This window comes from Apus apus, chromosome 1, assembly GCF_020740795.1.
Source record: "Apus apus isolate bApuApu2 chromosome 1, bApuApu2.pri.cur, whole genome shotgun sequence".
Classification (NCBI taxonomy): Eukaryota; Metazoa; Chordata; class Aves; order Apodiformes; family Apodidae; genus Apus; species Apus apus.
Window position 1 is genome coordinate 191,678,075 of NC_067282.1, and position 15,228 is coordinate 191,693,302.

At 42.9% G+C, this 15,228-nt stretch overlaps 2 long non-coding RNA genes across 2 annotated transcripts; both read left to right on the forward strand.

Annotated features, from left to right (window-relative positions):
• Window positions 1-1,560: 1,560 nt before the first annotated feature.
• On the forward strand, window positions 1,561-14,592 carry LOC127382267 (uncharacterized). The gene is made up of 3 exons (XR_007888911.1): window positions 1,561-1,639; window positions 1,840-1,997; window positions 14,067-14,592. It is a non-coding gene; the product is annotated as an uncharacterized LOC127382267 (long non-coding RNA).
• LOC127382271 (uncharacterized) lies at window positions 4,936-7,839 on the forward strand. The gene is made up of 2 exons (XR_007888912.1): window positions 4,936-5,023; window positions 7,636-7,839. It is a non-coding gene; the product is annotated as an uncharacterized LOC127382271 (long non-coding RNA).
• Window positions 14,593-15,228: the final 636 nt, after the last annotated feature.

The following is a 15,228-nucleotide window of genomic DNA, read 5'->3' on the forward strand; positions in this document are numbered from 1 at the left end:
TGACACAGGAATAGACAGTATTCTCACTGGTATTGTGGATGACCAAAGCTGGGGGAGGAGAGAAATGCAAACCCTTTTAAAGGCTGCATTAGAATTTAAAAGTTCCTGAGCAATTACAAGAAGAACCTCAAATAAATAGCCAATAACTCCTGAAGGATAAGGGCAAAGTAGGATAGACAGGTAGTAATAGGCAACTACACCAATACAAATTGGGTAACTGCCTGAGCAGCAGCTCTGCAGAGATGGAGCTGGTGGTTAAAGATGAGTATGAGTCATAGGCTTGGTGCTGCTGTAAAAGAAGGCAGATGCCACACTCAGATATAGGAAGAGGAGTCATAAGCAAGACAGTCAGTATTTCTTCCTCCACTTTGTTAACTGGTTCAAGACTTCTGAAATGTTGTCCATTTTTGAGTACCACACTTCACAGCTCCAACTGGAAAGTGCCTTGAGGAGGGCAAGGAGAGTTGTTTTGCCTGCAGACAAAAGAAAAAGAAAAATACTTTGATCTGGTTTGTCTAGAGAAGATAGGGATGAAGGGGAGGGGAAGTAGGATAACTTTCTTCAGGTTATGATGGTTATGACGGAAGATTGCTGCACATAGAAGAGGGCCAGACTCCCCGTGTGTGTACCAAGGGTAGGGCAGCAAGTCATGCAGAAAGACATTAGGAGAAACTTAGGGATAAGCAAGCTCTGAAGCAGATGGCCTAGGAGACCTGCAGTATTTTAGATTAACAGATTGTGAAATACCAGTGAGGACTAATTTTTATATAAGTCCAGCGCTGGTGTTATGAGGTTGCACAAGATGTCCTCTTTACCTCCTGTCACTCCTGCCATATATCATTCCATGATCCTGTGATTTATTTTTTTTAATTCAGTACCATATCAATGTCATTACATGCTCTACTTGATTTGTTAACTTATTTAGCTTTCCTACATAATTTCTTCTGCTAGTATCATCCCTCTCTTCCCTCTCCTGCTCCCTGGTGGCTTTATTTCAGTGTCTTTGTTGTCCTTCTCTTCTCCCTGAAATGCAACCTCTTTCACATAATTGTTTTTTCTTAGAACACCACCTTGTAAACAGCAATTTTCTTCAGTTACACATTCAGAGTGGTTGTTTTTACTCTCAGATATTTAAGTGCACAAAGATGAATCATTGTTTTTTGTTCATTCTTCTTCTTTACATTCTCAGAGGGTGATGGGTTGTTCCCTCCCAATGACATGCAGCTTTCTCTCACAGCCGTAGGCCAAAACCTCTGCATTATGGATTTTAAAAAAAGTCTGGTTTTATAAGCTTGGAAAGAAAGGGAAGGGTAAGGAAAAAAATATTACAAGCTGAGAGTGCCTATTTTCATCCCATGTCAGACATTTAAACAAGAGACTGGCAATCCTTCTTGGCTCCATGCACAGTCAAGGGAGAGAGGAGCATTTCTCATGGGTGATTCATCCCAACTAACACCCGAGTTGCCTGCTCACATTGCCAGCAGTGGGACTGCACAGAGCCTTGGCTTCTGGCTGGGGGCCCCAGCCAGCTGGCTGGGAGGCAAAAGGCACTCGGGTGCTGCTGAAGGCACTGCTGGGAGCAGGAACCAATGAACGTGATTAGCTAAAGGGAGGGATCAGCAAATTGTTCAGGAAAGTGGTAATTGCAGTGTATATATATATATATATATATATATATATATACACACATATATATATATAGTCTTGGGATGCTGGGAAAATGTTTGCAGCAACTGAGTTTCTTCAGTGCTGCACAGGGCTGCAATGTGCTGCAGGAACCTCAGTTTGAGAACTCTGTTTTAGTTGTCCTTAATTGAGCTGATGTTTAATTTTTTGCAGGTTTTGTCCAGTTAAAAAAGTATTTTTTTCTGGTGAAAAGAAAATATTGGTGAAGCTGCTGGCAAATTCTGCTGTTTTGCTGGGTTTGGAAGTGGCAGAAGATAAAAGCCTAGCTAAGCTGTGCTGAGGAGTCCTGCATTGACTCATCTCTACTTCCTGTAAGTCCTTATCTCCTCTCCTTGATTTGAACCTTAACTATAGCTTCTACCTCCAGGTAGTATGGGTAGATCCTTCCTGCCTGGCTCAGGGGGCTGGACAATTTCAATTTTTTACTAGATACCTAAGGGATTCAAAGCTGAAGTCCCATTGACTCAACTTCCTGTCAGGCTTGTTGTTCGATTGCCCCAAGAAAGTGGGGGTTGGTTCATCTGAGGGAAGGGCTGCATGTCTTGTCTGAACTGGGAGAGCCTTCCAATAATTATCCAGGAGCAAAGACATAATTTTCTAGCTCTCTGAGACTTGCTTCTAGCACCTCTCCATTGTCTGTATCTTAGCTGTTTCATAAAACTTGTCTTCACTCACAAGCACTTCCTCAAGACCAGTACTTCTTATCATCTCCTAACTTGGAAGATGTCCACCATCCACCATCTGTCATCCAGAACCCACCACCTACCATCCTGTTGTCACATCTTCCAGCAAACATTTTAAAGTGTCAGCCTCTGGCCAGCACTGCCAGGGGAGCTGCTCAAAGCCACCTCCATCATCCCCCTCAAGAAGTCACCCTTCTGTAACTGCCCTATCAGGCTGAGCCCACTGCCTTAGGTGTGCAGGGCTGCTTGTCCTTGTTCTCCTCCATTAGTCAATACTTTCCTGTTGTCTGTTGCTGTATTTAAATGGTGAACAACTTGGAGCACACCCTGTCCTTTCCTGTTGTGATTGCACAGAGCCTCATATAATGGGGTATTGCTTCATGATTTGTGTTGTTAGGCACAGACACAAAGCAAATAAACAAAATTAATGCCAATCAGAGCTTTTCCTTACTTCCTGCTTTTGTCTTTGTTTTCTTAATTTCTTTTCTCTTCACTGTTACAAGCTAAGGTTATTTAATTTAAATAAAAGAACCACTTAAATACAGCTTGTTTTTTATTTTCCCAGAGAATGCTCACTTCTTAGTCTGAAGTTAAAAATACTAAATACTGAATCAAGCAATGTGGAGGTTGGCTTCAATAAAATAATTTAGCTTGGCAGGCATTGGTGCTATTTGGGAAAATGATCAGTTTTTATCTCGGTAGAAGCCTACACATTCTATTGAAGCTGATCCTTAATTCACCTGATTTTCTGTTTAGTGTGATCAGCACCTCAAAGAATAGCTCTTTTGTATTAAAAAAAAATCAAGTAGGTTACACCTTTCTTTTTGATCACTTTAAGAACTACTAGTGAATAATTGACTTGGTTCCTAGAATACATCCTTGGTTTCCCACAGAAGCATCAGTAAGCATGGCATGGAAAACATAGGGCATTTACTGCTGCATCTGGGTAAATTGCTATTTTTTATTTTTACTGGAAATAGCAAATTTCCCCCCGCCCCCCCCCCCCGGTGTTTTAGTTATTCACAAACTATTTGTGTACCTGAGAAAAATGTGCCAAGAAGTTTTGGCTAGGTGCTGGTTTCTACAGCCTGCCAGAAAGAAGATATCCACATTTTATGCAACCCTCTATGGTCAGTGATGTCCGGGCAGTAGAAGTCTTGTATGTAATTCCCATCTCTGCATGTGGGTCGTGAACCCTGCCTCCCCAGACAGCAGAAGCCTGAGGGGTATTAATGGAAAAATAATGACCATTAAATTATTCTGAAGTCCTCCTCAGGATGAGATATTGCAACACTCTCTACTAATTTTACTGTTGTTCTGCTTTAGGGATAGAAAAGAAAGATCCAGACACTGTTTCAAGACATGCATTGTTAATAAAGCTTCTATTTTTATCTGCTCTCTATTTTTATTAATTTTTTTTAGCAAAGTTTGTTACTGAAGGCTTATATTGAAGCATGAGAAAAGACATGAAGTTTAAGGTATAAAATATCAGATTGTCATTAAAACATAGGAATTTCATCTTCTGTTGTGCTTGAGCAGCAGCCTGATGGAAAAGAAGACTAAGAAAGGGACTGGATTTTCGTATGAGCAGATTGGTCCCCATTTGTATGTTCAGTGCATCCCAGAAAATTAATGGCTCTGCAAATGAGCCACTGAAATGGTAAGAGTTATCTACATACTCCATTTATTTTAAAATGGCTGTTAATCTTACAGAGCCTGATTTGATAAAACAGATCATCAGATCTTGATTTTTTTGTGCTTAATTTGAACTATAATTAACTATGCATTATACATGTAAATTGCAATGCAGAAGTCTCTACTGGTAAATGAATATGGGGCTACAGCCCAAAACAAGTGTACAGAGCTATTGCTGAATTATAGCCTGAGTGGGAAAAAAGGCACCAGTTGGTGCTGAAGAAACAGAATAGCTACTCTGTTACAAGCCAACCCATGCCAGGGGCTTCTCAGGTACACCCTGAGGAAGAAAGGGAGGTAGTAACCTCAGGGTCCACATCCTTCAGAGCCTCCTGCCCAGCGTGTCCTTCTGGGGCAAGTCCTGCTGTGATAAAGTTTGGCCACTTTCATGGCTCAAAATGCAGAGGCGAGACCCAAGAAGCTGAAGGAGGACATAAATGTCAATGTTTCCTCTTGGTGAGGCCGTGGTGACTAGATATCATGTTAGCAAAAGAAATAGGTATCTGAAAGGTGAAGTGCAAGTACACACTGAACTCAGGGTAACAAAATTTGGCACATTGACCCAGGGTCCAGGCCAATGTTTAAACTCCGGAGGTGAGTGGAACTGAACATCTAGATAATTACTTCTGTGTGCTAAAGTTCAGTGACAAACCAGATCTGCAATGAAAACAGAAAACTTTCTTTACAGTGACTCCACTGCCTTAACATCAGCTTACACTTATTCCACAGTCACATTGAGCCAACTGAAATCCTGCTGCAGATCATGTCCCAGTCCCCGCAGCTGCCAAACACATGCCACCTCTCCTCCTCTGATCCTTCCCTTCTGCCAGCACACACTTGTGTGGCCAGGCAGTAAACTGGCTCTGGGAACTCATCTGTCTTGAAGCAGGGCCTCTGTCCTCCAAAAAGGATCATCTCGGAAGCCCTGCAGGGGTGAGCCATTGGCAGCAAGACCTGGGGTGAGGTGGCTGCAGCCTGCTCTTGCTCTCTCTCCTGTTAGGGGCATTAACTCCTCAGGGCTGAAAGTGGTCAGAAAGAGAAAAGTATCCCAAAACATTCCAAGTTTTATAGAAGGAATTAAAAAAATTGGCTAGTCCAAATTTCTGTACTAAGGCAATTAAGTTGTCTTCGTTCTTTGTCTGAGATAGGTTTTTTCTATGCTGTTGTTAAAAAAATGCAGTGAAGGATGTAATTTCGGATTCAAGATAAAACAAGAGAAAATTCCTCTCTTCTGTCTTCCTGCCACCATCTGTTCCTTTTTCTTCCTTTTATCTTATCTTTACATATGTATTTATCGAGTACTTTAATTTAGTTGGGAAAGGGGTTTGAGAAACCTTCTCCAATAATTGCTTATGATCTGACAAGTGCAGGGTCCTGCACCTGGGCTGGGACAACCAGAGATAAGAACACAAGCTGGGGGAAGAGTTGCTAGAGAGCAGCCCTGTGGAAAAAGACTTGGGGGTACCAGTGGATCAAAAGCTGGACATGAGCCCCCAATGTGCAATTGCAGCCCAGAAGGTCAACTCCATCCCGGGCTGCATCAAAAGAAGCATGGCCAGCAGGTCAAGAGAGGTGATTTTGTCCCTCTGCTCTGCCCTGGTGAGACCCCACCTGGAGTACTGTGTCCAGCTCTGGAGCCCCCAGCACAAGAAGGATGTGGACCTGTTGGAGCGTGTCCAGTGGAGGAACATGAAAATGATCAGAGGGCTGGAGCACCTCTGCTATAAAGACAGGCTGAGGGAGTTGAGGTTGTTCAGCCTGAAGAAGAGAAGACTCTGGGGGACCTTAGAGCAACCTTCCAATTGCCTGAATTGGGCCTATAAGAAGGTTGGGGAGGACCTTTTTACTAGGGCATGTAATGATAGGACAAGGGGTAATGGTTTTAAGGTAAAAGAGGGTTGATTTAGGTTGGACATCAGGAAAAAGTTCTTTAATATGAGGGTGGTGGATCACTGGAACAGGTTGCCTAGAGAGGTGGTGGAGGCCTCATCCCTGGAGACATTCAAGGTGAGGCTTGATGGGGCTCTGAGATGTCCCTGCTTATCATAGGGGGTTTGGACTAGATGACCTTTAGGTGTCCCTTCCAACTCAAGACATTCTATGATTCTATATTCAATGTAGCTATAGAAAACCTTACACTAGGAGCCTTAGGAGGCGAAGGGACAAATGCCTCAACATGCACACGCCTTTAGCAGGTATTTATTTTTTTAAATAGACATGTAAACAGCCGTGTTGGAACTTGACAAACTTCTTTGTGTAATTATTACTGCCCTATGACTATATCCCTGTATGATGTACACTCTTTTAACATAGTCCAGTGCAAATATTTGATGAGTTAAGAAAAAGCTCTCCTGTTTGTTGGAAGTGGACCCTATTGGGTTACAGTACTAAGGGACATCAGTTCTTTGATACGTTTAAGGAATACATTGTTTATGTTGCTAAAACCCATCTAAAAAGATTATTTGGCTTAGGTGGTCAGGGTAACCATACCTAAGTCTCCTCCTTGTTTCAAATGCAGTACAACTCAGTGTATAACTTGCCATAAACAAATATTTTAAATCCCGTTTCTATGAGGGAAGATCACAAAAGGTGCTATCACAGGCAGGGATGTGTGGTGAGTTTCTTGGCACATTCAGTGGAAAGCAAAAACCTGGCTGGATGGATGGTACCTGAAAATCTTTTTGATTAAGCACATGGTTATGCTTGAAGTTAGATGTCCAAAGCAACCACTGGCAGGTTTACAGACTTGTAATGAGTAAAGCTGGGAAAGCTGGTCATGAGAGCAAACTTCAGGCCACCTGTGGTAGAGAGCATGAGTATAGTCATTGTCTTGACACTGTGGGAAGACCATGTGCCTGGTTTCTATATAAAGGAAACTTCAACATACAAGGGTGCTCTAAAGCAGTCCAACCCTCCCATGTGCTGGGACATAAGGCAGTGGTCATTTGCCCCTAACTAATCCTATCATAAAGCAATACATTTAATTTGATCCATCTGATAATTTGCAAGGTCACTTCTTCAGTCCTTCACAGACAAGCAAAGTCATTCCTCAAGTCAGCATATTCTTCTCTAACCCTTGGGTCACCAAATCTGTTGTCCTGTATTGTCAGGATATATTCTGCCTTCTTATCTCTGCTTTTAGTCAGCTATTGGTAGGTGTATACACCTGAGTTGTCAGTGTTCTCTATCTTATTATTTTATTATGAATATCTGATGCACATCTCCAACAGAAAGCTGTTTAAACAGTGCTTGATAAGCTTAGTGCTCCTCCCGACCCACAGTTTAGTGAGATTTCATTTGTGTTAGACTTCTGTATTCTCACCAGAAGTTCTTCTCTTGTCCATATGAGCTCTGCACCACAGACAGAGCCACAGGGGCTGAGATACACTGCCTGGGTAAATAAATGTGACAACAATGCTTGCAGTTACTCCTGCTAGAACAGTGGTGCCTCGTAAGGTCATATTTATTTTCATAGCCATTGTTTTTTGACCTGTTGATTGTAAGACCTTATTGTTTTGCTGTTCTGACTATGCTGTTTGTCTTCTGTTGTATCTCATCTGCTGATGAATAGATATCCCCAGCAAACCGAGACCAACAAACACCCCTGCAACTCCAGTCTCCACGCCAGATATTTTTCACACAGCAATACAAGACACTGCAGGGAGATGATGTACCTTCTCCCATGCCGCAGTGACAGCAAAGATTTAATTACCGGTGACTGAAAAAGATTTTGGAAAACAGCAATTATTCTACAATAAAATCTGTAAATTTTTAATGTCCTGCTATAGCAGCATCGTTGTCAAATGCTTTCCTGCAGTCACTGGAGTGCAAGAGAACTAGTTGCCATTAGTTCCTCTGTTTGTTAGTATTATGTAGTGTGAAGGTATAGTCAAGAAATGAAGAACTAGGAAGGGAACCAGCTAGTTCTACTTAGTGGCACTGTGGTTTCTGTTCAGAGTAATTGTACAAAGCACCTTTTTGGACAGGAGCATTATTTACCTCCTGTTGTTTCAACCACTGATATTTTTCTTAGGTAATTCTGTCATGGTGCACTTTCTCCTCTCCTCTGAAATGAATTTTAGACTCTGTTGTCTGCTGAAGTTTCATTCTTCATTTCACTTGCTTTGAGTGGAAGACCACTTATTTTCCTGGTCCACAGTCTTCATAGCTCTGTAGTTCACTGTTGGAAGCTTTCAGTTCAACTTAGATAATCTGTGTGAATATCCAGCTCTTCTATCTTGCTTTACCAGGTTCATTTGGGGGCCTATTTAGTGCACAATAGAAGTAGTCCCTGATCCTCATGGACATGACTTATCTTTCCTTTTTTTTTGGTATGTGTGCTTGCAGTGATTCACTGCTATTTCCTTCTTCTGGAAAGTCTTGACACATTTTCAGCTTTATCAGTAAATGTACTTCTGATGGGTCTCCAGGTCTAGTCTATGTGATTGGAAAGGGATTCCAAGTCCTTCCAGATGGAAAATGCATCTGAAGGGGAAGAAGTTGGCAACAATCTTGTGATTACATGACTGAGCCATCAACTTTGGGTGACCATTTCTAATCAGAAAAACAATCATTTCAATAGCCTATGTGACCATATCATTAAATTTGCCATTACACTGCCAATCCTGCAGTTAAGACTGAAGAGATTAATCTTGCTCTAAATGTGAAATACTTGAAAGTTATAAAATACCCCTATTTTTGTGCTTCCAGACATGGAAGTCTCTCGATCAGAGATCATGAATTTTTTTCTTCCTTCTGTGAGCCACCATCAGAAGCAGGGATCTGGTTTACATGTAAAATACAAACTCAGGGACTGCTCAAACAACATAGTTCATGCAGTTTTATCATTTTGTGAATACAATATGTGATAGTACTGTGATGAACATTTGTAAATCACCATGTGTGGAATGCTGACCTTCAGTTTTACTACCATTAAACGACTACAACCTTTCTGAGCAGCCTTAATAGGTAGTAAAATATATGGGCTATGGAACTATGGATGATGCTGGAGAACAACTGTTTTTGTGGATGCTTTTGGAAGACTAACAGTGCCAAACAACTGGAAAAGCTTGGAAAGTCTAGAAAGCACTCTACATAACTAATCTTTGCCTCAACTCACAGGATGGCTTTCTTCTTTGTGTGATTAGTTCATGTCTTTTCTACTTGTAGCCAGAACCATGTTTTGCCAGCCACAGATGCTGGCTCTTAGCACCTGCCCTTTGTGGAAAACCTCCACACACAGACTGAGATTCTTGTCAAGACACCATCAAGAAAATTACCATACTGATCTCAGCCAGTGCAAGTCAACGTTGGCTTGAAAGCTTCTTGGAGAACATGGTGGAGAGCAGCGTCCTTGCAATAGGATCCTGGAAAACAAGTACTTCATGCCACCCAAAAGCAAAGGGCTTTATAAACAGTACATGCCTGGTAAGACACGGAATAGCTACAAAAGTCAGTAAGATCATAGTAAGCATTGGCTTTTTGACATTAAGACACTCAATGTGGAAGTTCTCCCATTTGTTATGTGATGTGGCCAACATGCCAACAAGCTGCTGCCAGTAAACCCAAATGCTGTTATTGAAGCAGCTGCTCAGGAGCACAGAGGTACGGGTTAATAGATCCTACCAAAGCCAAGCTCATAAATGACTTCATAAAAATACATCAGTGTTTCAGATATCCTTTTGCTTTCAATACTAAAGTTAAACAAAGGGCTCATTGTCACTAAATCACAAAAGGTTGCTAGACTTGAGGCTATTTTTTTCTGAGTTCCTTGGGAATTAGAGAATAGCTGGCAATTTCATTAACAAATATTTGCATTCCTAGTCAGGCAGTGGAAGTTTGGGAGGCTGGAAAAGTGATGTCTACTCTTGTATCTGAGAAGGCAAGTGAGCTCTAAAAACTATCATCCCTTGTTAGAAAACCTTCTCTTGAAGTAATGAGTAGACCTGGAAACCTCTTTTAAAATGTTTGGGTTTTGGCCCTGACTTCTGGGACCAAGATCTAGCACAGTCTACCTAGAAACAAGCTACCAAATGTAGCAGCTGTCCTGGCTGACAGCTCTTTGTGCTCCGGGGGAGTGTTTGCTGTGTTGAGCAGCCCTGTTCATTTTCTCATCATTCAAAAGCTCAGCAACAGCAACCTGCACGCCTTGCCTGGCAGCTGTCCCAGTAGCACAAGAGCGCTCTGCAATAGACTCTTTGAGTTTCTAGGCCTGTGCTTAGAGCTTGTAACAGCAACACTTCGTGCTGTCTTCCATGCCTTACAGATACAACGGCAGTGTGAGTGAAATATTAGGCATAGTCTCTTCAAGGGACCAAGAAAACCCTTAGAGATGATCAGGGATTTTGAGGTCTTTAAGATATATGTTGACTCTCCCACCCGCAAAGAAGAACAGATTTTAAACCTCTCCTCTCAAACGTATCCCATTCTCACATGTGGAATTCCAAGAGCAGTGACAGATTATAAACTCATGCCAAAGCTGTTGAAGAATAGAGTCTGAGCAATTCAGTGTCAATCTTTCCTTTGTCCAGAATTACTTTAGCAGAAAGATGCAGTCTCTTCACATTCTCTGCGTGGTTCATGTGAAGCAAAATCTCATCTGAGTGTGGTAATCTCGGGGCATTAAATTGCATTTAACCTAAATGGCTAACAGTTGTTGATTCGCCATGTTATAATTACATTTGCTACAAACGGGATCAAGTCGAGAGCGTGGAGGAGATGTCAGTGGGGTGACAGTGAAGTGACAAGCAGCTGCACCAATCCCGGCCCCTCAGCGCAGCTGACGTGTGCTCGCAGCTCCGGGCTGGGAGGGCTCAGGGGAGGAGAGGGCTCTGCACATATGTCCAGAAATTGCTGCAGTGGATGGCTTGGCTCAGCTCTTGCTGCTATTTAAAGGCACATGAGCTGCATGTTAAATTGGGCATTAGTGTTTGCCTGGCTCTCCAGCACACGCCGGGTGTGATGACGCTGCACAGCAGCCCTGTTGGGGCAGCGAGGACAAAGCGCAAGCAGAGCCCGTCAGCACAGAAATTATGGGACATTAGGGGCTGGCTCCTGTTTCTCCTCTTCAGGCGACAGTTTCATTAGCACGACTCCCTAAACCAGAACAGTATTAGCAAATTAAGATCATGACTTGCCACTGTGCTTTGCGTTGCCAAGAAATGCTTGGTTTTCTCCACAGAAGTGCCAGCTCACGTAAAGCTCTGGACTTCTGGTGCAAGATAAGAAGGAGCATTTGCAGAGGATTTGCCTTCTGTCTAATCTTAACACCTAGCTTGGGTGCCTGTTGCCAGCAGTTGTCCCAGTTCTGCAGGAGGGGGCTGTAAAGCCTCAGGACACCTGAATATTTACAGTCAGACCATTCTAGGAAAATAAAACAATGGTTTCTGCTAAATCCATAAAATGTTGTCTAAAATACCTATCAGCTCACAAGCAAACAATTACACAAGGGAGTGAGAGAGAAAATACAGCACAAAAACTATCTGAAGCTGTGTCTATACTAGCAAATTAAATGTGCCTGAGGCCATCTCTTGGCACTGAGGCAGGTTGGCAAGGAGAAGCCAGCATCTGTAGCATTAAACCATCTTACTATCCAAAACAGGGTGGCCACATGCAAACTGGTGCTGGGAACAGTCCTTGGCCCATGGTGCTCCTGAACTCCACCCAGAAACTGTGCAGGAGAGAACTACTTGGCACATGTCAAAAGGTGCCAAGAGACATGCCTAAAATTTTGTGGTGCAGATGATGGGGAGTGCTGAGGGATGCTCCTGGTGCTGTTAAACATACTTGTATTGACACAGTCTGAAAATTTGAATTGCTGCTATGGACCAGAAGAAAAAAAAATCTCAGAAAGAATGAGAGCAGCTCCATGCCCTTATGCCCCTAGTTGGGAGCATGAGAACATGAGGTGTCCCTGCTCATAGCAGGGAGGTTGGAACTAGATGATTTTTAAGGTCTCTTCCAACCTTAACCATTCTACTATCCTTTGGTTATATGTAAGACATGTACTTTGCCCTGAAGGTCTTGCTGGCAGGAGGCTCAGCCCTCATGCCATATGTGGGTGCAGACCTCCTCTGGAGAGCAGCTGTGCAGAGTTTTGTCAAGGAGAAGCTATTTATTTATTTTATTTTATTTTACTAAGCATAGCTTTTGCTGTGACTTTGGTGGGTTTGTAAGGCTTTGTTTTGCTGTGATTGGAGTGCTTCTGGATGTTCTGCACTCTGCAGCTGCTGATTGTGTTTTTACCTCTCAGCCATTTCTAACACCATTTTCTGTCTTTGAATTTTATTTTCATGACAAAAGATGACAAACACGGGCACTGATTAAGACAGCCACAATATTGGTTGTCACTGGAAGACACTAGTACTCAGTTATTTAAAACAAAACAAAATTCCTAGGAAAGAGGACTCTCAGCTTTTAACAGCAATTTCATTTGTAAATCAGAACAAAGCAGAGCAGCCTGGCCAGGCTGGCTGCAGAGCTCGGGCTGTGGTTTCCTAATGCAACATGTTCAGTGGCAACGCTGGTTTCAATTATTCTCACAATCACTCGTTCCTATCACAGAACTGACATTTCTTGGTAGGATTTTTTTTAACCGGATGAGGTCCCTAATCCAGTTCAAAATACATCCCCACAAATGGCTGTGGTGTCACAACTGAATGAGCTGAAGAGCAACAGGCAGGACACAGAAGACAGAGAGTGGGAGGCAGGGAACATACCAAATCCTGAGTTTGCATTGGATTTATAGCTGCTTTCCCTTTCCAACACCTGCTGCTTTTTGCTTTCTGTTCCACCCATGGGTTAAAGCATGAACTGAGAAGACAGTAAGTTCAGGGTTTCATGGCTGGCCCTTCCTTGTTTTCTTTGCAGCCTCCATCCTACTCAGACCTCACCGATGGTTTGTGCAGACAGTCCTGTGCTCCTATAAAGCTTTGGCAAAGTGGTGCTTAGGCTTCCTCTTTTTAAGAAGGAATCACTCGGAGGGCAGGATGTGTTTTCACAGCAAATATCACTTCCTCTTGTCTGTGTAAAGACTGGTAGGTCTGGCCAATGTAATGACCTCTTTGAGTCTGAGTCCCCATTCCAGCAGGGCTTCCATGATCACATTACTTTTTTTTTTTTTTCTGTGTCCACCTTCACTAAAAAGATTAACTGCTACCAGAAGACAAGGAACAGATTAGGGAGTACTTCCTCAATTAGATGCTTTCAGCTTGGTTGGGTCTAATGAAGATCAACTCAGAGCATTTAGGAATATAGCTGAAGCAATCACAGAGGTGTTTGCAGCTAAAACCAGCTCCCAGGCATCTGTGGTTGAATTACCCAGTTTGCAGATGCAGAGATAGCTAGGGTCTGACATGGCTCATTCACATGAGCACCACATGAATAAAGTGTTGCAGATTCCAGGGTCAGGTTGGGTCTGAAAATAGTCCAACAACTTACATTCAGGACAAAGCCAAGGTCTTCTCTCAGAAAGTCTGGATGGATGGGAGTTGACTGTGTACACTTGTACCTGTATCATATTCCCTGCTGAGCTCCAGGTGACAACCTCTTTTCACTTGTGCCCTGTGATAGGACAAGGGGAAATGGATTGAAACTCGAGCACAGGAAGTTCCACCTCAACATGAGGAAGAACTTCTTTACTTTGAGTGTTACAGAGCACTGGAACAGGCTCCCTAGAGAGGTTGTGGAGTCTCCTTCTCTAGAGACTTTCAAGACCTTTGTGGATGCCTTTCTGAGTGATCTGCCCTAGGTTTTTTTTGGTCCTGCTCTGGCAGGGGGTTGGACTCAATGATCTTCGGGGGTCCCTTCCAACCCCTAATAGTCTGTGATTCTGTGAATCATCAGCTTAGGCACAGTGTGAGGAAAACTGTGTGGGTCATTTCAAGCCCGTTTGTTATGCGCATCTAAAAAGCCCCATGTAACATGAGTCCAAAATAAATCCAACCAGATCCAAGCTAGGTCTGTAAAAAGACCTTGGACCATCTCTGCATTGTGTTTCCACAGACCTGCATGACTCCCTCTATCCTAGGGCTCCAGCAAAGAGCTGATGGCATCTTGGAGCATTTGCAAAGCTGCAGAAGACTGGAAAAGAGGCAAATGTTAAAAGGAAGGAAAGGAAGAGCTGGTGTGGGCCACATCAAAGTCATTAAAAGGTGGAATGAAAAGCCACCTGTTGGACTGTGCTGGGGAGAAGAAACTCAGGCATGAAGCAGCATCCCACAGGGGTTGGCCAAGAATAAGTCACATTGAAACAACCTAGTTTCTTTCTGTGCCTTGTTCCAGCCCCGCCCTAAGTCTGTGGCTTTTCCTGCTCCTGTTTACTGGTGTTTTCCACCGTTTCCCAAGGACATGAGTGATGTCACCAACCCCAGTGCTGGGGAGGTCTTCATTGAAGTCCTGTTCCTAAGAAATGTGGTGGCTTGATCGCACAACTCTTGCCTCCCACTGACGTGGTGGTAGCCTTTTTTGATGCGCTTTTCCCAAATAAAGGGTCATTTAATTGCTCCTTCTTTGCTGAATAAATGTAAGATGTTACTCTGAGCATAAAAAAGGTTTTACCCAAATTAAAACAAGGTGTGACGTGACAGAAGTGTTTAAATAAGGCATCTGTGCAACCCTACATCTTTCCACTAATTACACTAGAATAAGAAAGGAAATTAAATAGTTCCTTAAAGCATCTTTAAGTAGCAGTTTAATTCTGAACTGAATTTATGCAGACATTAGTGTTCATCTATTACAGCTGTATTCCCCTTGTACACTAAGTAATTATATGGTACCTGGTTGGGAAAGCTTGTGCAGGTGTTGTAAATATGTGCTTCTATACCCTGAGATGTTTTGGTATCTGTTTAGAAGAAGTAAATCTGCAATTCCAGACATTGTCTAGAAGAATCCATTTAGAAGACTTAATGTCTTAATCCACTTAAAAGACTTGATGGGGGTAGGGGACAAAACTCCTGGATGGTTTGATTTCCAGGACACCGGGCCTGCTAGCATTGGGTGTGAAGACCCTGTCCTGCAGGGGACAAAGGCTCCTAGGGCAGGAGTTACCAGGACTCATTCACAGAGCTTTAAACTAGATTAGAAGTGGGAGGGGGTTGTAGCTGGGTTTGAACTAGTGGGGCATTGTTCTAGTATTAATGAAGACCAGAAGGCTTCCACCTCCCAA